Here is a 22,582-nt window from a genome sequence, read left to right as displayed (position 1 = left end):
GCGTCAGTTTCTGACGCACAAGGTCGCCCTCAGCGTCAAGCACCGACGCAGCGGGCTCTCAACAGATTCTAATGTAACCCGGCGGCGTCGTTTCAAGCCGCTCATAGCATCAATCCCATTGGATAAGTGAGGACCGGCCGCTGGGCGCATCAGTCCCATTGGATAACGGAGGATCGGACACACGGAAGTATTCTAATTACTGTCCGTTTTGACGTTAACAACGATTTTCACAATGATATCTGTGACATTTCTTAAGGCAGAAACACAACATTAGTGGGTTAATTTCCTGCACATCAATGTTCAAGTTTTTCCCTTCATTCTGAGAAATAAAGAGTCAGAATCCTGGAAAAAACATCAACAAATGACACGTGTAACTTCCAGGCTGATTTATGGTTCCGCGTTACACCAACGCAGAGCCTACGGCGTAGGGTACGCTCTGCGTCGATTTAACGCGGACCATAATTCAGGCTTTATTCTAAAGGAGGCGGCGGCAAAATGTTGCAAGGATGTCTTTGTGGTTTCCATTCGGAGCTATAAATCTGTTTTTTCCTAATCTGCAGGTCAACATATGAGACGTAAAATGGTTTTACTGCACCATGCACCATGGGCAGCACCCAGGGGAGATGGGCGCACCTCGCCGGGGCGCAGCAGCAGGACGCGCGGCCGTGGATTGCGAGCGCCTCCAGCGCTGCCGGCGCTGGCAGGATGCTCCGGCGGGCACTGCTCCGGCTCGGGGAGACGCATCCCCATCCCCATCCCCATCCAGCCTGGAAACGACACCTGGGACTGCCGGGGGATAGAGTGCAGGCTGCCGCTGAGGATCCGAGCCAAGCCCCGGGGAAGGTCCTGCGTCGGGGACGGCTGTGCCCCGGAGGAGGAGAGCGCGCCCCCGGTGCGTGTGTCCGACAGAGCCGCGCAGTTCCTGGCCGACTTCCCCGAGTTTGGATATCTGTCGCCGGAACTCGGCGGGGCGCCTTTGGGAGTCCAGCTCACATGTGACATAAAGCCAGGTCTGCTTTCTGCATTAACATTTTCATCCGTCAGCTGAACCAGTGACCCGCATGTGTCTGGATTTTAAGTGTGACTTTAGAATCATCATCATCATCATCATCATCATCATCATCATCATCTTCATCATCATCATCATCATCACCTTGATCATCACCATCACCTTCATCATCTTCATCACCTTCATCATCATCATCACCTTCATCATCATCATCATCATCATCATCATCTTCATCATCATCACCTTCATCATCATCTTCATCATCATCACCTTCATCATCATCATCATATCCATCATCATCATCACCATCACCTTCATCATCACCATCACCTTCATCATCATCATCATCACCTTCATCATCATCACCTTCATCATCATCATCATCATCTTCATCACCTTCATCATCATCATCATCATCACCTTCTTCATCATCATCATCATCACCTTCATCATCACCATCACCTTCATCATCACCATCACCTTCATCATCATCACCTCCATCACCTTCATCATCATCACCTTCATCATCACCTTCATCACCTTCATCATCACTATCACCTTCATCATCATCATCTTCATCACCTTCATCATCATCTTCATCATCACCTCCATCATCATCACCATCACCTTCATCATCATCATCTTCATCACCTTCATCATCATCATCATCATCATCATCATCATCATCATCACCTTCATCATCATCATCACCTTCATCATCATCATCATCCTCATCGCCACCACCATCATCATCAGTCAAGTCAAATTGCACGCGCGGTCCCGTTCATCGCTGCTTGCAGCTTTAACTTATATTTATATTTATATATAACTATTTTAACATTTCTAAACACAAAAACATGAAAGTGTCCTTGATAATTCAATAATACAATAGGTTCATGTTAAGGACATCCGTTTTAATTAGTTCTCCTTCGATTATGACATGTTCATTAATGCTCAGTAGGCACAGGAGGTTTGTTATGTATTGTTATGAGGCCTATTTCGTACAGTTCACTAACGCTTTGAGCTAGGAAGCTGAAATTCTAGACTCTGTATCAGGAGGTGACTTTCATCCACTGTGCGGATTCTCAGATCTGTGTGACCTTCGGAAGTGTCAAAGGTCACCGCGTCTGTTGCTTTTCGGCCTGAAAAGACTATTTTGTGTCTTTTTTTGCATAGTTCACTAACGCTTTGAGCTAAGAGACTGAAATTCTAGACTCTGTATCAGGAGGTGACTTTCATCCACTGTGCGGATTTTCAGATCTGTGTGACCTTCGGAAGTGTCAAAGGCCACCGTGTCTGTTGCTTTTCGGCCTGAAAAGACTATTTTGTGTCTTTTTTTGCATAGTTCACTAACGCTTTGAGCTAAGAGACTGAAATTCTAGACTCTGTATCAGGAGGTGACTCTCATCCCCTGTGCCGAGGTCCAGACCCATGCGACCTTCGGAAGTGCCAAAGGTCACCGTGTGTGGTGCCTTTTTCTGGCCTTTTTTGTGTGTTTTTTGAATAATTCACTAACGCTTTGAGCTGGGAGACTGATTTTTGACTATGTTGCAATGCAGAAGGCCCTTTGCTAGGATCTTTTGGTCCCGTGGCTGTACGACTTCCACAGAGCTAGTTGGCATTGCAGAAGGTTCACAGAGTTGAGACTTGGCAAGCCCAATCTAAGCCCCATATGGAGGCCACAGGTCGAGTTTTACTTGGTTTGGTCAAATATTGTGGCAACGTTGTCCGTTCGAATGTTGGAAAAGGTGACGTTTCAAAGCCCTGCCCATCGAAAAGTACAGGTCTGATCTGCACCAAACTAACGTCTGTCTGATCAGGGGATGCCCCCAAAACAACATATAAAAAATTCCGATTTCTATGACTTCTGCAACAGTGTTTCCTCTAAAACATTCTGGCTGGTTAGGAGGGTGTAGAAACCTCTAGCTCTGAGAGCCTCCTGACTAATGGAACAGGGCCTATTTTGTGTCTTTTTTTGCATAGTTCACTAACGCCTTTAGCTAGGAGTCTGAATTTTGTATATGTTGTTTGGGGGCATCCCCTGATCAGACAGACGTTAGTTTGGTGCCTCATAACAATACATAACAAACCTCCTGTGCCTACTGAGCATTAATAACATGTCATAATCGAAGGAGAACTAATTAAAACGGATGTCCTTAACATGAACCTATTGTATTATTGAATTATCGAGGACACTTTCGTGTTTTTGTGTTTAGAAATAAAATAGTTATATAAATATAAATATAAGTTAAAGCTGCAAGCAGCGATGAACGGGACCTTGCGCATGCAATTTGACTTGACTGATGATGATGGTGATGATGATGATGATGGTGGTGGCGATGAGGATGATGATGATGAAGGTGATGAAGGTGATGAAGGTGATGGTGATGATGAAGTTGATGATGATGAAGGTGATGATGATGATGATGATGATGAAGGTGATGATGAAGATGATGATGATAATGATAATGATGATGAAGGTGATGATGATGATGATGATGATGAAGGTGATGATGATGATGATGATGATGATGATGATGATGATGATGATGATGAAGGTGATGGTGATGATGAAGGTGATGTTGATGATGATGATGATGATGAAGATGATGAAGGTGATGATGATGGTGATGATGATGATGATGATGATGATGATGAAGGTGATGATGAAGATGATGACGAAGGTGATGAAGATGATGATGAAGGTGATGGTGATGATGATGATGGAGGTGATGCTGATGATGAGGGTGATGATGAAGATGATGAAGGTGATGGTGATGATGAAGGTGATGATGATGATGATGATGATGAAGGTGATGATGAAGGTGATGAAGATGATGATGATGAAGGTGATGGTGATGATGAAGGTGATGATGATGATGATGATGATGATGATGAAGGTGATGATGATGAAGGTGATGACGAAGGTGATGAAGATGATGATGAAGGTGATGGTGATGATGAAGGTGATGATGATGATGAAGGTGATGAAGATGATGATGATGAAGGTGATGGTGATGATGAAGGTGATGATGGTGATGATCAAGGTGATGATGATGATGATGATGATGACGATGACGATGATGAAGATGATCATGATGATGATGATGATGATGATTCTAAAGTCACACTTAAAATCCAGACATATGCGGGTCACTGGTTCAGCTGACGGATGAGAATGTTAATGCAGAAAGCAGACCTGGCTTTATGTCACATGTGAGCTGGACTCCCAAAGGCGCCCCGCCGAGTTCCGGCGACGGATATCCAAACTCGGGGAAGTCGGCCAGGAACTGCGCGGCTCTGTCGGACACACGCACCGGGGGCGCGCTCTCCTCCTCCGGGGCACAGCCGTCCCCGACGCAGGACCTTCCCCGGGGCTTGGCTCGGATCCTCAGCGGCAGCCTGCACTCTCTCCCCCGGCAGTCCCAGGTGTCGTTTCCGGGCTGGATGGGGATGGGGATGCGTCTCCCCGAGCCGGAGCAGTGCGCGCCGGAGCATCCTGCCAGCGCCGGCAGCGCTGGAGGCGCTCGCAATCCGCGGCCGCGCGTCCTGCTGCTGCGCCCCGGCGGGGTGCTTCCGTGTGTCCGATCCTCCGTTATCCAATGGGAGTGATGCGCCCAGCGGCTGGAAGCGACGCAGCCGGTCCTCACTTATCCAATGGGATTGATGCTGTGAGCGGCTTGAAACGCCGCCGCCGGGTTACATTAGAATCTGTTGAGAGCCCGCTGCGTCGGTGCTTGACGCTGAGGGCGACCTTGTGCGTCAGAAACTGACGCCTAAGGGCCCTGACCAGGCGTCGGTTTTTGACGAGCTGGGAGTGAGAATGTGTTGGAACGGAAGGTAAGAAGTCGGAACTTTGTCTGGAAAAAAAAACCTTAGGATATAGGGAGAACTCAGTTCAATTCAATCCATGCATACATCAATTCATTGCATTCCTTGTTTAACACAGGCACAGCCTGAGGGAAGAAACTGCACTGTCTGGTTGTTTTGATCATTCAGATCATTTCATCATTTCTTGAAAATGGTTATTAATTTAATCACAATTTATTGAGTACTTAAACATAATTATAAGAAGTACTTCGAACGTATTTATAGTTTCACAACTGTTAATGAACACTTGAACTAAGGAGACATTTTTGTTGTACAACTAAAGCTATGTGAGAACATCATTTATTCAAACAGGCTGTGAATGTAACACTTCATTTGGATCTCATCTGACCTGCCTATAGGTCAGGGTTTTGGTGACATCTTCAAAAAGAGGTTGCAACTACATCCAACCATCCCTTGGAACACCCCCGGCTGGATGTGTGTGAGGTTTCCGATTCCCAGATGCAGAGACTCTCCAGATCCGAAGACACATAGTCCTAGTGTGAACTGGGGGGCGAGCCGCATCCAACCACTGGTGTTGATCCCTAGAAGTAAAGGATTTCCTGAATCCCCCTCTCTCTCGGACTGTGTGGTAGGACAAGCATCTACACTGATACACTGACATTGAGAGGAAAAAAAAGGGGCCCCAACGCTAACTTTGGGAACAGAGGGTTTTTGTTTGTTGTTTTTGCCGGCTTTATTGTTTTAGTTTGTTATTTTCATTGAATGTTTTTTTTGTAATAAATTGTTGTATTTTCATTGTGTTGTCAGTTTGTAGTAACAAGAAAAAACCAGCAAACTATTGTTGCCTTTGGTATTATTGGTAATCAAAAATAAGGGCTCTTTCAAACTTTAAGTCTTTGTTATTGGTCCAACTATTATCATTCATTATTACCTTCCTGTGCTCTGTTATTATACTGTAACAAGGGTTACAAAAGGTTCTTATAAGTCCGCTGGACTTATACCAAGGTGTCACGTCTAAAGCCTTATGCAGGACGACAATCGTGTCAGTCAGCTTCACGAGGGACATTAGGAGTTCTAGTGTTCTAGTAGAGTTGTTCTTCACTCACAAGAGTTTGATGCAGCAGATGCTACGGTTAAAGCTTTCATCATTCATTTTTAGCTTAAGATTTAATTATTTTTTCGATAGGAAAACTAAGGTTTATAGTGTACAACTTGTATCAACTCTAAAAGAGTGACATGTCTACTGTTGTCTGTGTTGGTGCATTGCACATGTTGTGTTGTACACATAATTATTGTCACAAGAAAGCTTAAGCTAGTAACACCTGCTCTTTGTAAGCTGAGTCTAAGTTGTATCTAAGAGTCTAGAGTTTGAAAAATTGCACATTGCCTCAGCCTGCAATAAAACAGTGGTCAATTCAGAGACAACAATATTGATGAATTTATAGATTTCATGCTGTGTTACGGCCCCCAGCCGTTACTGCTTTTGATTTAGTGTGTAACTGTACTTCATATTTTGTTTCTGTATTTTTTGGGCGAGTGAGCACTCCTATTTTGATCCATCTTGTTCTTCCCACTGACAGTTCAGATTGACAGGTCCCGCCTCCTGCCGCAGCCATTGGTCCTCCGCAGCTGTGGCAGATGAGACTGACGAGCTGACACCAAGCTGCTGGTCCAGCTCAAAAGCAGCACACCTCAGTCAGCATGTTGAGGGCTGCTACTGTTCAGTGTGGCAATCCTCCTCGCTGTGTTCTGTGCTCGATTTGTGATCTGTGTTAGTCTGCTGTCTGCTTGTGAGCAGTTCTTGTTTGAGTTAGCTGTATTAGCTGTGTGGTTTTGTAACTGGCTGTAGCCTGTATTTTATTTTATACCGAAGCAGTAACTGTAAACCGCCATTTAATTTGATCCCCTTTTTCTCCTGTTTTTGTTAAGTTAGGAAGTTAGGCTCAGATATTGTAATTTTGTTTGATCTTTTGTTTCCTCCCAGGGCTTAGGTAGTCTGGTTGAGAAGATAGTTTCTTTTGTTTGTTGTTTTGGCCTAGGTTTCGCCTAGGTTTACCCTCCCGCCCGCCCGCAGGTGCGTTCCCCGTCCCCGGCCCGCCTCCGTCATCGGCGGGGACGCGGGCAATCCCCGGCTGCGCAATCCGCTGGCGGTCTAGCCACGCCCCGGCAGGGGCCCCCGACGGCCCGCCTTTTGCAGGTGTTTCGGGCTGGACTGTCGCCACCCTCCATAGGGCCACCGCCTGGTGGAGGAGTCCCTTTTCACCGCATGAACAAAAAGAAAAAACTTCTCAACTTCTCAATCTCATGCCAGCCTGCCACGCCATCAGCCCCGCCGACACCTGCTCTCTTCCAGATGACGTCATCACGCCAACTCCGAGGGCACGCCGTGACGTCGACCCCCAGGTCTCGCACTCAGAAGATTTTCCAGTGGCCAGCCACGGTACTGCGCCAAAAAAAAAAAAAAAAATAAATAAATAAATAAAAATAAAATAAAATAGACCGCAATAGTAAAAGAGAAGCGATCGTACAAACCGGACGTTGAGCATTACCTTTACTCACAAGGTCTTTTATTAACATTCTCGTTAAACATAATCTCCGAACAACGTTGCCTCATCGCAGGAACCTCAACTGCACATGAGCGGTCTTTCACCTTAAGCCGTCCGTGTGGAAACATAAACGATTCCATCGTTACACCGCCCACCTACAGCAAGTACAACAGCTAACTTCGGCCGGGGTTGCTAGCACCGGGTTTCTAGGCCCCCCCCCAGTCCACCCCCGGCACCTACAACAGCTAACTCAGCCGGGGTTTTTAGCACCGGGATGCTAGAAACCCTGGCTATGCTCATTCAGCAGCCTCAACCGCCAGCGCTAGAAGGGGGTCTTGGCACCGGGTTGCCAGGATCCTCTGCTTCCCAGCTCCATCAGTCCCAGCAGGTTACCTTGGTTGGGGGCCACCGGCATCGTGATGTCGGTACCCGGCATCCCTCCCACCTCATTTCAACCCAGTTCCTTCCTCAACCCGTTCCGGCCCCGCAGGCAACTACTCATTTCACCCCGTCCACAGCTAATCCCGCCGTCCGTCATCCCAACGCTTTCGCTTCCCGCCCTTCCCCAGTTCCGGCCAGTGCCTGGCTTCCCTCCCACCGCATTTCGGCCCGGTTTTCTTCCTCGACTCGTTCCGGCCCCGCGGGCAGCTGCTCGTTCGCCCTGTCCGCGGCTGGTCCCGCCGCCCGTCATCCCAACGCTTTCGCTTCCCGCACTTCTCCGGTTCCGGCTAAACCTGCGCAAACAAACCTACAACAGCTAACTTCGGGGCTGGGGTAACTAGCACCGGGTTGCTAGCCCCCCCCAGCCCACCCCCAACACCTACAACAGCTAACTCAGCGGTGTCACTAGCACCGGGAAGCTAGCACATCCCGCCATGTTTCGGAGGAGGCAAACTCCTCAGCCGCCGCCGTGCCCGAAACACCGCTCTCCCGAACCTGACAGCCGCCCAGAAACTTCTGCCTCTTCAGTCGTCCACATTCCACCCGGTTCATCCCTTCTGAACATCCGGCATCACTGCAGCTCACCATCTTCCAGCCTTTCCAGCCCACCTCCGCCATAGGAGGGAAGAGGACGCGGACAATCCGGATCAGCCCATAGCCGTCGTTCGCAGGTCGGATTTCCACCCACACCAGCAATCTCCTCACTCCCTCCCCAAGGTCCCTGGCACCGGGATGCCACTACAGCAGCTAGATCCGGCTGGGGTTTCTGGCACCGGGATGCCACTACAGCAGCTAGATCCGGCTGGGGTTTATGGCACCGGGATGCCACTACAGCAGCTAGATCCGGCTGGGGTTTCTGGCACCGGGATGCCACTGCCCCCCCACAGCCCACCTCCACCAACTACAGCAGCTAGATCCGGCTGGGGTTTCTGGCACCGGGATGCCACTACAGCAGCTAGATCCGGCTGGGGTTTATGGCACCGGGATGCCACTACGGCAGCTAGATCCGGCTGGGGTTTCTGGCACCGGGATGCCACTGCCCCCCCCAGCCCACCTCCACCAACTACAGCAGCTAGATCCGGCTGGGGTTTCCGGCACCGGGATGCCGCTGCCCCCCCCCACCCCACCTCCACCAACTACTGCAGCTAGATCCGGCCGGGGTTTCTGGCACCGGGATGCCAGTGCCCCCCTCAGCCCACCTCCAGCACCTAATCCACCTCCAGCACCTACAACAGCTAACTTCAGCCGGGGTTACTGGCACCGGGATGCCACTGCCCCCCTCAGCCCACCTCCACCAACTACAGCCGCTAGATCCGGCCAGGGTTTCTGGCACCCTCTCTCATCGCCACCCGCTTCCGGGCTGGTGTACTTCAGCGTCCGCTGGCGAGGTGCATACTACTTGCAGTCAGTCACTGCAAGAGTAGCCCCTAACTTTTCGACACCTTCAGAGGCCCTCTGCTGGATCCTCTCCAACAACCACGGCATTCCTTCCTCGTCCATCTCTTGAATGATTCCTCATCGTTACCCCTCTCTCATCGCCACCCGCTTCCGGCCTGGTCACCCTGACTTCCGTTTTCTCTGAACTCGGGGGTCCGCTGAGAAAACGGCGGGCCCCTCCACCTCCCTCAATTCCTTGGTATCACTCTCGATACGGATCTGTTTCAGGCTTCTCTTCCAACCAAAAGCTCAACCGAATCGGTTTTCTTATTTATCAGTCTTCTATTTCCTCTTAGCTCCAGGCTGCACCAAACGCCAACTCCTCTCCCTCCTGGGCCACCTCAATTTTGCCATGCGCATTATTCCCCAAGGGCGGGCCTTCATCTCACACTTGCCGTCCATCGCTTCCGCTGTTCCATCTCTCTTGTCTCCCATCTCCCCAGACCACTCGAGCCGTGCCGAGCTTCGTTGTGGCTCAACCTCCTTGCCACCTGGAAGGGGATCACTTTCTTTTATGATGACCAACTGGCTCACCCCCACGACATCAATCCATACACTGATGCTGCTCCTTCAATCGGTTTTGGGGGCTTTTACGATGGCAGATGGTTCGCAGCAGGACGGCCCTCAGAGCGCGCAAACGAATACCACAACGTTTCGACCGAACCATAGATCATCATCGTCATTGCCATAGTCATTGCCATCGTCATTTGCATCGTCATTGGCATCATCATCGTTATCGCCTTCGTCATCGCCTTCGTCATCGCCTTCGTCATCGCCATCGTCATCGCCATCATCATCATCGCCATCATCATCATCATCATCATCATCATCATCGCCATCATCATTCATCGCCATCATCATCGCCATCGTCTTCGCCACCATCATCGCCATCATCTTCATCGTCATCGTTATCTCCTTCGTCATCGCCATCGCCATCGACATCGTCATTGCCATCATCATTTGCATCGTCATTGGCATCGTTATCGTCATCGTTATCGCCTTCATCATCGCCATCGCCATCATCATCATCGCCATCATCATTCATCGGCATCGTCTTCGCCACCATCATCGCCATCATCTTCATCGTCATCGCCTTCGTCATCGTCATCGCCATCGACATCGTCATTGCCATCATCACTTGCATCGTCATTGGCATCGTTATCGTCATCGCCTTCGTCTTCGCCATCGTCATCGCCTTCGTCATCATCTTCATCGCCATCATCATCATCGCCATCATCATTCATCGCCATCATCGGCATCGTCTTCGCCACCATCATCGTCATCGCCTTCGTCTTTGCCTTCGCCATCGTCATCGCCTTCGTCATCGCCATAATCATCGCCATCATCATCATCGCCATCTTCTTCGCCACCATCATCGCCATCATCTTCATATCGATAAGTATCGACATAATTAATAAAGGACGCTCCAACTCCACATCCATCATGCTGTTCATGCGCCGTCTAGTCTGGCACTCAGCCATACATCAATTTATCCTCCATGCAGCACATGTCCCCGGTCACTCCACCACCATCACCGACTCTCTTTCTCGTTTCTCATCCCCGAAGACCAATCTCCCCTGAATACTTCGAGACCCTGGCCAACTACTTGTCTTCCCGGAAAACACAGAGCACATCTTCGACAGATCCTTGCGTCCGAGTCAGGACAGTCGTCACCAGTTCTGGTTTCACCATCGCTTCCGTCATATACTCTCCTTATCTGGCATCTCCCCAACGCACTACTCCGGTCACTCCTTAGGATCGGAGCCGCCACTTCAGCCTCCCGCCACGTATCCCAGAGCACCTCATACAGCTCATGGGCCGATGGTCCTCCCAACTATCATCGCTACATTCGCTCAGATCTTAGCGACCTCAGATCCGCTCAGTCTCATCTCCTTAAATAATCCACGGTTTTGGGGGTTCGCCGTTGCCCGGGCGCTGCGGCGGATTCCCTACCAGCTTCCCCACAACGCATCGACTGATCCATAGATCATCATCATCGCCATTGTCATCGCCATTATCATCACCATCGTCATCGTTATCATCTTCGTATCAATAAATCATTTAAACGTATCCTGTTGATGGCGTGGTCCTTGCTAGTGAATGTCTATTTTAAACAGGCCTTGAATGTCTTAAAAACAATCTTTTGATTGTTTTTTCTAAATAAATTAGATATTCAGCCTCTGTGCCATGTCTTTATCTTTACCCTTTCTAACCTCATTATCTATGAGGGATTCTGAGGGGGCAGGGAGGCTACGATAATGAGGCTCTGTGCTGATTGGCTGCCTGAATGACGCGTAGCAGGAGAGGGCACAAAGCCTCGCTCTGGGCAGAGCATTGCTCTGGCAAAAATGGCACTATTATTATGATCCAGAGTCTGCACCCGCCCACCCAGCAGGATGTCTCAGAATGGTACGTTAAGATTTAAATGTGTTTTTTGTTGTCTCTTTCGTCTCGTGTAGTGAGCCACTACAATATGAATTGCTCTCCTGTATAAACGTGATGTAACGTAACGTTTATTATGCACAGCAGTAATAAGTAATACGTTTTTTTCACCTGACTGGAGTAACGTTATGTTGTCGGAGTTTGGTTAAACCAAACACGGTCTGAGTTGCCTAGTAAAGTAGGCTATCTTGATTTGAAGTAATTCCTAGCCTGCAGCCAGTGTTGTGCATGAACACGTTCATTTCTGTGAGAACGTTGAACTGAACGCAACATAGGCTATTTGCAAATAAAGAACTTGAACGTGAACTTGTTCATTCTGCAGATCATGAACTGGAATTGGAACTGTTCAGATTACGTGAGTTTCAGCTTCACTGTTTAGGTCCAATCATTACGGAATAATCCTTCTCATTTCACCAGTGGGCGGCGCGCACATTTGAAATACTCGACGAGCCCGGTGCAGTCTTTACGAATGACGGGTGAAGAGAGACGTTGCAGACGCAGCGTCAGCGAGCCGTCAGATGATGATCCGTTTATCATTATCCGCGGAAATTTTACACATCGTCCCCCAAAGAGTCAGACGGTAAAAATCTAACCTTTCTGTGCAAATTATGTCCACCTGCGCTGAGAAAACAAGTCTGAACATCTTCCTCGTCAACTTCAAATTTGAAACGTCATGTGGAGTTAAAGGGGACCTATTATGAAAAACACGTTTTTTCTGGTTTTAACATATATAAAGTGGTCTCCCCTCACCATGCCAACACAGGGAAGATGATACCCCATGAAAATCTTCAAGGTCTGCTCCCCCCCACCCGACTGAATCCCCCAGTGTCATGTGGTTTCTACGGGCCGTTTGGATTTGTGCATTTTCTTTACGTCACCAAAATGCAAACCACGCCCTCGGTCTCCTCCGCTGCGGAAACCACGCCCACAACCAGCTCAGCCGGCCAGTTCGTTCCGCCATTGTATAGCAGCGGTGGCTGTTTGAACAGCGAGGGAGAGTAGGAATGAGGTTTTGCATCGACATTTACCCTCATAAAAGGATCAGATCCCACAGCACGGACCCGGCAACTGCACACGAGTCAGCGGTAAGTTCCTTTTTTTTTATGTAATTTATATTTGTATGATCTTTGCATGGGCTAAGTATTTAGCTTAGCTCCGGAGCCGCGGCGCCGCATACGGAGCTGCGGGGGCTGCTCACGGACCGGACCGTTGAGGAGATCCGAACCCGCCGGCTCGGGGCTCTATTAGTACCGTAATACATTTTTCTTCTGTGGTTTCAGATCTTTCAAGCACCTGGAGCTGTTCACATTCAGAAGACGCGCGGTCCTTCCCTGAGCCAGCAATAGTGCATACATTTTATTTATATATTTTAACAATAAAGTTGCCATTTGTGAAAATTCAGTGTTGTGATTTCTTTACAGTTACATGATTCATTTGTCTTGTAACATAAGAAGTGAAATGATGAGGAATTGGAGTAAATAACCGTGGTGTACCTGTTTAGAAATAAATTAAATCTTCCTGTGTGAAGACGAGGTGACTAAAGGCTGATTTATGGTTCCGCGTTACACCAACGCAGAGCCTACGGCGTAGGGTACGTGTCGATTTAACGCAGAACCGTGGACACGCTTTGCTACGCAGCAGCTGCTCTTCTCCCCGGAGCGACGCTTATTCTCCTCCCCTGCTACACGTCATTCAAGCAGCCAATCAGCGCAGAGCCTCATTATCATACCCCCCCCTTCCCTTAGAATGGAGCACAGAAAAAGGGGTTAGAAGCGGTAAATCTATAGACACGGCCCACAGGCTGAATTTCTGATTTATGTAGAAAAAACAAGCTTTAGATTGTTTTTTAAGACATTCAAGGCCTGTTTAAAATATACATTAAATGCCATAATATGTCCCTTTTAAAGCATCCGTCCAGTGTGAGAAAATATCTCCAAGTCCTTAACGATCAAAAAAGTTCTCAGAAAGAGCAAGAAGACCCAACAGCCCCAAACGACCCCAGTCCCACTGCTGCACCTTCAGGCGGTTGATTTACTTGCAACAGGTAGAAACACTGATAATGGACTACATTGTTTGAGATTTACAGCCTCAGAGTAAAGTTGAAAAGCCACTAGGACAATACATGATTGTTTACAGCAGGGGTCTCCAGCCCTGGTCCTGGTCCCTGTCCTGCGTGTTTTAGATGTTTCCTTGCATCATCACACCTGATTCTAATTAATGGCCGTCATCAGCTTGTCATCCAGGTCTGCACAAGTCTGTTAATGACAGTCATTTTTATCAGAGTTCTGAGGGGAAATATCTAAAACATGCAGGACAGGATCCTGAGGACCAGGGTTGGAAACCACTGGTCTACGGTGAACAGTTTAGGACAGGGGGGTGTTTCATTTGTACTTCTCACCTACAAATATTGAAATGAACTGAATTTGAACTAGTTCAAAATGAAAATGGTGAACTATGAACGTGAACTGTCCATTTTTAAACTATGTGAACTGAGCTTTGAACTAGTTCATGAGAAGTATGAACTTGCACAACACTTGCTGCAGCTAACCAATGGTAGTGGTTAACGTTACAGCTCGCTTTTTTCACCGTCATTATATGTTATAACGTTACGTAATCTTGTACTGGAAGTTACTATGTAATTCTTCTTTTCTTTAGGAGCTGTGGGAACTGTGCCACGATGCCCACAGAGTTGGAAAACGTCTGCTGCAGAGAGATACAACAGGTAACCTATCACTCTGGATACATTGATTTCTGAGAACAATGTCATATTTTCTGCAAAAATATAACTTGTGCTTTCTCATTTCTTAGGTTACAAGACAAATGAATCAGGTTCTGAATCCACCCCGCTGCAGCTAACCTAACCTGGTTTTTAGCCTGTGTCTAAATCTGTTCTCCCTGCAAAATGCCATGAATGTATAATTTGATTTCCCCAACACTTATATTTCCAAAATGTAATTTGAGTATACTGTATAATAAATACGTCTAATAATGTATATACAACGTGCTTGTGCTGTGTTAATTAAATATAGTAGTTAGTACATTATAATTCCATTGTGATTGTGTCATTTATTTTTTATAAAAACATGTTAACTGTAAAGAAATCACAACACTGAATGTTTGCAAATGGCAGCTTTATTGTTAAAAAACAACATTTGCACACATTATACACACCATATACACTACTTATACACACACCATGCACTGTTTATATACACCAAGTTGTATATAAATAACATTATTCATATAATGAATAATGATGTGATTTTTTTTTTACACCGCACTTCCACTTTTTCAACTGTCACTATGTAACCCAGTGTCACCACGTCCTCCACCAGTGCCAGGCTCCTTTTCAGGCCCTCCTTCTCCACGTGGTAACTCCCACCGACTCCATTGCTCTGTATAACAAAAGAAATGAGACACAAAAGGGGATATGTAATATTATTTGAGTGTTATGTGTTATAAAATTAAAACAAATGTGCTGTACCCGTTGACCACTGACCTGCACTAGCTGTACATCAATGATGGTGTTTCTCTTCAGGTTCATAAGAGTCTAACTCCCATATTTGGCACAGTGTCCTGAGGAAATACATTTTATCACTGAAAATATGAACAAAATAAATAAACATTTCTTAGTCAAAAGTAAATTTTGAAGCCCATGCCTTGCAGTAGTAAAGTTTCAATAAAGTACCTGGAGAGTGAGCCTTCATGTATTCTGTAGGTGCATTGCTTGGAAGATCTGAAACCCTAGACAGAAAAAAAAAAAATTGTATTACTAATAGAGCTTCAAGCCTTTCATTTAGAAAGTGTAACAGTGCAATACCTGTTTTTGTAAAATGTATGTAAAGTAACTAACAATTTTACTATTGCATAAATACTTTAAACCATACATAAATACATTTTTATTGCCTTTTTTGGCATAAAACTCTTGCTCAGAAAAGATGGGAAATACTATCACAGTGTTTACTCAGTGTTTTGACTTTTTTCTCTCATTTTGCATGTGATTTCCACGACTGTAAAATTGGTCAATCATTTTCCAGGTTTTCCAGGACGTGTGGGAACCCAGCGTATGAATCTGAATGAATGAATGTATGAATCACATCTCAACACAACAGGTAGCACCTAAAAACAGCTAGAGAAAGCTGTGTGTGTTTGTAACTTTGAAAATGTGTATGTTAGCCTCTGTCTAAACATTTGTAAAATGAACTGTTGTTACCTGTTGCTCCGGTCTTACCTAAAGGCTGATTTATGGTTCTGCGTTACACCAACGCAGAGCCTACGCCGTCGATTTAACGCAGAACCATAAATCAGGCTTAACGGGTAACACCGGAGCTAAGCTACTTATATAAATATAAGTAATATAAATAACATAAAAAATTAAAGTCACTCACTCGTTTGCAGTTACCGGGTCCGTACTGTTGGTACTATCCTTTAATGAGGGTAAGTGTTGATGCAAAACCAAATTTTTACTGTCCCCCGTTGTTGAAACAGCCCGAGGTGAAGTGGTTAGCACACACGATACACCGGTACGAAACAATGGCGGATTTCTTGTTCCGGCGGAGTTAGTTATGGGCGTTGTTTCACGCAGCGGAGTCCGACCCAATCACTCCTGTCATGACAGGAACAGAATCTTATTGGCTCGTAGATCCACATCACACTGGACGGCTCATCCGGGCGGCTGTACAGACACTGCAGAATCTGGTTACTTTCCTCCTTCTCTGAGTTGGCAGGCTGAGGGGAGACCACTTTATATATGTTAAAGCAAGAAAAAAACACTTTATATATGTTAAAGCAAGAAAAAACCTGCTTTTCATAATAGGTCCCCTTTAAGACAATCGTCCACATAGAAACTGTGCCTGATTGTAGGGCTGGGTGATATTGCCTTTTATTAATATCTCCATATTTTTAGGCCATGTCACGATACACGATATATATCTCGATATTTTTCCTTAGCCTTGAATTAACACTTTGATGCTACAATCACACCAGTATGATGATTCTATATGTCTACATTAAAACATTCTTGTTCATACTGCATTAATATATGCTAATTTTAAACTTTCATGCAAAAAGGGGGAATAAGTCAAATTTACCAAAACTGTATTTATTAAACAGTTACTAAGCAGTGAGTGACACAAACATAAAAAGTGTCATTTCAAAACAGAAAGAGCACGTTGCATTTCTGACTCCCCGTCTGAAGAACATCTGCTAAGAACATGTTCTGGTCCTGGTTTTACCTGGTTTTACCTGTTTTTATCTGGTTTTACCTGGTTTTACCAGGATGAGCTGGTTGTACCAGGTTTTACCTGGTTTTACCAGAATGAGCTGGTTTTACCTGGTTTTACCTGGTTTTACCAGGATGAGCTGGTTTGACCTGGTTTTACCTGGTTTTACCAGAATGAGCTGGTTTTACCTGGTTTTACCTGGTTTTACCAGAATGAGCTGGTTTTACCTGGTTTTACCTGGTTTTACCAGGATGAGCTGGTTTGACCCAGTTTTACCTGGTTTGACCTGGTTTTACCAGGATGAGCAGGTTGTACCTGGTTTTACCAGGATGAGCTGCTCTGAGCAGCAGGGCCTTTAGAGCACCTTTTATATTCAGACAAATTGAAGGTGTAGGGACTGCAATGTTTCATCCTCTCCTCCTTTACTTTGCATCACTTTCACTTACTTTTAGAAATATGACGTCATATAGTCTTGTTTGACTTTGTTTGGATGATAGTGATTGATTTCATGTGGCCACATTTAAGCAACACTAGGTGACGTTTCTCAGCTCTGGAAGAGAAAGGCTCGGCGGCGCTGACGCGTGTCGTACTGAGCGGATAGTTGGAGCTGCATCAGCGCGGCGTGAGAGGAGAAAACATCCCCTCCCGTGTTTGCTAAACCGTCCCAGTGTGGTTTGAAAAGAGTCGTCGTGCGTAGCAACCGCGTGGATGAGCTCACGACACTAACAGGCCGAGTTTGGGAAAGTTAAAGTTAAAGCGGGGTGGAAGTGACCGGCGGTCCTGGACAGCAGCGCCGACACCAGCAGCTGGTCGTATGATGATGCACACACGTGACTGACGTATCTAACAGGGTGCCCTTGTTTTACGTCTCCGAGAAGGAGAGACAAGACAAGAGAGTGAGGAAAAACCTGTAATTCCCGCGGCTAAAAGCAAATGTGTGACAATGTATACTTGAATATTCACGATAAAGTCATTTTGTACATCGCACAGAGGGTGACATATCGACTATACTCGATATATCACCCAGCCCTACCTGATTGTATTTATAACATCTTCTGGGTACAGATGTTGGTTGTCATCAGTCGTCTTTAACAATGAAAATGTGGCACAACTGGGGGAAGATACTGCACCAGAAATGTTGGTGCAGAAATGTTCAACAAGCTCTTTTGTGATGTCCCGATCTGGCCACCAGAGAAAACGCAGGTAGTTTATGTGTTCCTTGGCAACTCTGACTTGGTGGAACATCCCTTTTATGTCTGTCATAAGGGCTATTGGACCCTGCCAAAAACCAACAAGAACACCTAATAAGGTGCTCGTCAAATCAGGTCCTTGTAATAGCTCTTTGATCGGTTATGTTCCAGCAAACATTGCACAAAATCATAAACAACGCGCAATATTTTCTTGCGGGGGTGGTAGACCCTGTGATGCACCACGCCTTTCCTTGTGGTAGGATTTCTGAATGCCCGTCCATGCTAACATTATGCATAAATTCTTTGTATTCTTCAAAGACTTGCTGATTCTTCTGAAATCATTTTAACAGACATTGCACCCTCTGCTGGGCCATTGCTTGTTGCATTACGAAAAGGTAATAGTGACTGTCTTCAAGCACAGCTCACTTTAACATAATGTCCAGACATTTCAGCATGCTCGTCACACTGGTGCTCTACAAAATCTTGATCATACTGACTGACCAACATTTCTTCCAAACTGCTTATGGAAATATGTTTTACCTGAATAGAACTAGAATCTTGTCCATGTTCTTCACTATTCTGGAAGTGGACCATTAACCACCCACCAAGACATCAAGACATGTTAGCACACCATAAGGCCCACTACCTTTACTGTTAATTATTTTCCAAGGTTCTAATGCCTTGGGAGAATTTACACCAATACGTACAGGTGAGGCATGTCGTACGCTGTGGACAGTTCTTGCTTATATGCCCTTTCTGTAAGCAGCCAAAGCATAAACCTTTACATTTAAGAAATGTCACCTTTTCTTTGTTGGTTTTCTGCTGGAATGAGTAACATTTTGCCAAATAATGTTTTCTATTTCTATAAAACAAGCACTCAGTTTGAACAGCCTTCTTATCTTCATGGCTTAACTTGACCTGTTCTAGTTTCTCTTTGTCATTGTTCTGTTTTGACACTACAGAAACAAAACTGCTGCTTTTAGTTTTAAAAGGAACTTTTGATGGTTTTAAAGCAGTCTTCTCTTTTGGGTTTTGACTCTCCCCCAAAACAGGACCTGATGCAGCTCTTGTTTTCCCAGAAAATCAAGATCTTTAAACTTTGCTCTATTGCCCTTCTCTCCTATGTCAACCACAATCATTTTCCATCCATCGCGAAGTCTAAAAGGCAACTTTGAAAGAAGAATCCTCATATTGGTTGAGTTTTCAAGGTCGTCAATAAACCCAGCTTCATCCATTGTGTTGAAACAGCCTTTTAAAAAGAATGTATAAGCTCTTAAAGCTGCAGCATCATCTGACCTTAAGACTGACAAATTTAGAGCCTTATCTATAAATGCAGATATTATCTTTGTTCTGTTACCAAAGTTCCACTCTAGCTGTCTTTTTGCTTCCACATATGCAGCTTGCGGACTCATATGCATAGGACTTTGAACCAAAATTATGGGCTGTCCTGTGGTAAACTGTTCTAAATAATAAAGCCTGTCCTGCATGTTTTCAGTCTTAGTTTATATTCCTTGCTCAAATGTCTTAAGAAAGGATCTAAAATGCAAAGGGTCACCACTAAAAACAGGGATTTCTATAGATGGGAAGAATTACAGTCTCTGTTGTTTTACAAGCATCTCAGTGATTTCATTCTCCTTTTTCATTATCTCAGTTAAAGCACTGCAATGGACATGGAGAATGAAGAATTGGCACAGGTGAATGTGCCAAAAAAGCTTTATGTATTCTTTGAGCCTTTGGAGCTGTAGCACCAGGCATTGACTCAGTAGACGTGTCACTTTCACCGCTGGAATCATGACTTTTCTGACCTTGAAATTTGTCTTTTTGCATCCCCTTTCACCAACTTAGTTCTTAAAGCCAATGCTTATTTTTTTGACTTGAACTGATTTTATTCCAGTTCGAGCAGATGTTTTTTTCTTGTTGCGCGTCCACCTCTGCTTTCACAGTGGCTCTTTCCACCTTGGCTTCTATCAGCACCATTTAACCGGCACGAGAGCTTTTAATCCGCACACTAGAAGAAACTATCGGGCACCTTACTACCATCCTTGCTGAGTGGCTGAGCTGCATTCTCAGACAATCTTTCAGAACCTTTGCTGATCGTCTGTGCATCAGGGTCATTATTCATCAAAGTTTCGATTTCATCCAAAAACTCTTTAAAGCCGATCAGTTTAGGTTAATACCAATCACCACGATCTTGTTTCCTTTTCATCCTTGTTCAGCAATCTTTTTACTGAAGCTTGCAAGTCCATAAACTCCCCTGAATAATTATGAAACATTTTCATATGTTCATCTATGGAAGGCTTTGATTCTCCATCATCAATTGGGGCATGAATGTCATTTATTTTCATATCAGAACGCCGAGCAAGGCTCTGCGCCTTTTATTCAAATTAAAGAGATGTCGTTCTTTTTGAATTCCTTCATTCTTTTCCTCCATTGTAAAACACAAAATTAATTTAACTAGATCCAACAGATAACTGTCCAATATAGATGTTTCACATTGCAGCTGCAGATTAACGCACTTCCGCCACATGATTGTTTTAAAATGATATGTCTTTAATTTCAATCAAAATTATATACAAAAAAAAAACTAAAAGAAACTACAACTTTAATGAAAACGAAAGTTAACTTAAAGGAGCTTGAGGCCGGATTGTGGCAAGATTTATGAAAAAAATCCGTATACGTATTTTCTAGTAATAATGTCAGATGAAGCGTTCCAAACCCAAAAGAATGAGCCCTCTAGTGTATCTCTCCTTTGCCTTGAACAGGCTGTGTGCTGCAAAATGTGCTGCAATTCGGTCCCGAATTTCCCGCGCTGGGCTGCGGATGTGACGTCACATGACGCTGCATGCACGTTCTCCCCGTTCTCCCGTGCCGGCTTCACTGTTGGCTGCAGAACCCCCAACGGCCGTCGTGGTGAAGGGTGGCACTAGAGAGTCTCATTTCTTAAAAGGAGCCTCAAGCTCCTTTAATATGATAATACAAGTCCAAAGAAGTGGTCAAAAAATAATTTAAAAAAAACTTCCCGTCATAACACCGGACATTTGAGACACAAAACAAAAACTCCACCACGCCCTCTTGTGTGTTCTTAACCAGTTAAATAAATTGGAGGGTCTAAAATTTACCAAACAAAAGTGCAGTATAAATGGTCACAACCTAAATAATCGACCAATCAGATTTTAGTCGTCACCAGGCCGCATGGACTAGGACAGGGGTGGCAACCTGCGGCTCTAAAGCGCTCTTTAGCGCCGCCCTAGTGGCTCCCTGGAGCTTTTTCAAAAGTGTTTGACCACTTTTTCCTTTTTTAGGGCCCGAGCACCTTCAGTGCAAAGGCCCTATTGTATCTGTAGGAATTTTTTTTTTCTTTCTTTCTTTTTTCTTTCTTCTGACGAAAGGAGGGCCTTTTTGCCTCCCTAAACGTGCCCAAAAAGTCACCAAATTTTGCATGCAAGTCAGGCCTGGCGAAAAATTTTATATTTAATGGTTTACCTTAATGGCCGTGGCAAAATGGCTCAACAGCGCCCCATAGAAAACTTTGTGCCTCAAGCCCCACAATACGGTTTGACATACATGCACGAAAATCGCTACACACCTGTATCAGTACACAACTTAAAGAAAAGTCTCTTGGCGACATGGCTGAAACCGAACACGAAGTCGGCCATTTTGAATTAATCGTGTCACTTTGGCGCAATTTATGCCATTCCTTCGGCAGTTAATACGGCCCGAACCGTGACGTGCCCCCAAGTGTGTTATATATCAAAATGTGCGTCTCCATCCTGCAACAACACGCATTACTTTTGTCTTTCAAAAGCGTTTCCGTGGCGACGCTAGACGCCAAAAAGCGCGCCCACCCTTCATCTGGTTGGTTCAGACAGAAAAAACTTAAAGAAAAGTCTCTTGGCGCCATGGCCGAAACCGAACAGGAAGTCGGCCATTTTGAATTCATTGTGTAATTTTGGCGCAATTTATTGCCATTCCTTCGGCAATTAATACGGCCCGAACCGTAACGTGCACCCAGGTGTGTTATAAATCAAAATGTGCGTCTTCATCTTGCGACTACGCGCATTACTTTTCTCTTTCAAAAGTGTTACTGTGGCGGCGCTAGACGCCAAAAAGCCTCCCCTTCATCTGATTGGTCCATATTTGATAGTTCTCCAAAAGTCACCAAATTTTGCATGCAAGCCAGGCCTGGTGATAAATTTGATATTTAATGGTTTGCATTAATGGGCGTGGCCTAACGGCTCAAATGCGCCCCCTAGAATACCTTTCTCTGCCATAACTTTTGAAAGGTTTGACATAAAGAGTCGTGGGTGGTGTCACCTGAATCGGTATTGAGTCCTTGAGCTTCATTGGCCTGAATTAGCCCTGCCCCTTCTTCTGATTGGTTGTCCCAATTTTCTGCTATAACTTTTGAATGGTTTGACATAGAGAGTTGTGGGTGGTGTCATCGGATGCTGTATTGAGTCCTTG

The 22,582-nt window shown here is 45.5% G+C and overlaps 1 protein-coding gene across 1 annotated transcript in view; it reads right to left on the bottom strand.

Annotated features, from left to right (window-relative positions):
- thsd7ba (thrombospondin, type I, domain containing 7Ba) overlaps positions 1-22,582 on the bottom strand; it is a 326,602-nt gene that overhangs the window by 201,646 nt on the left and 102,374 nt on the right. The window lies entirely within an intron of this gene.

This window comes from Cololabis saira, chromosome 6 (assembly GCF_033807715.1).
Source record: "Cololabis saira isolate AMF1-May2022 chromosome 6, fColSai1.1, whole genome shotgun sequence".
In the NCBI taxonomy this organism is placed as follows: domain Eukaryota; kingdom Metazoa; phylum Chordata; class Actinopteri; order Beloniformes; family Belonidae; genus Cololabis; species Cololabis saira.
Note: the sequence above shows the minus strand (reverse complement) of the source record. Positions and strands in the feature narration are given on the sequence as shown.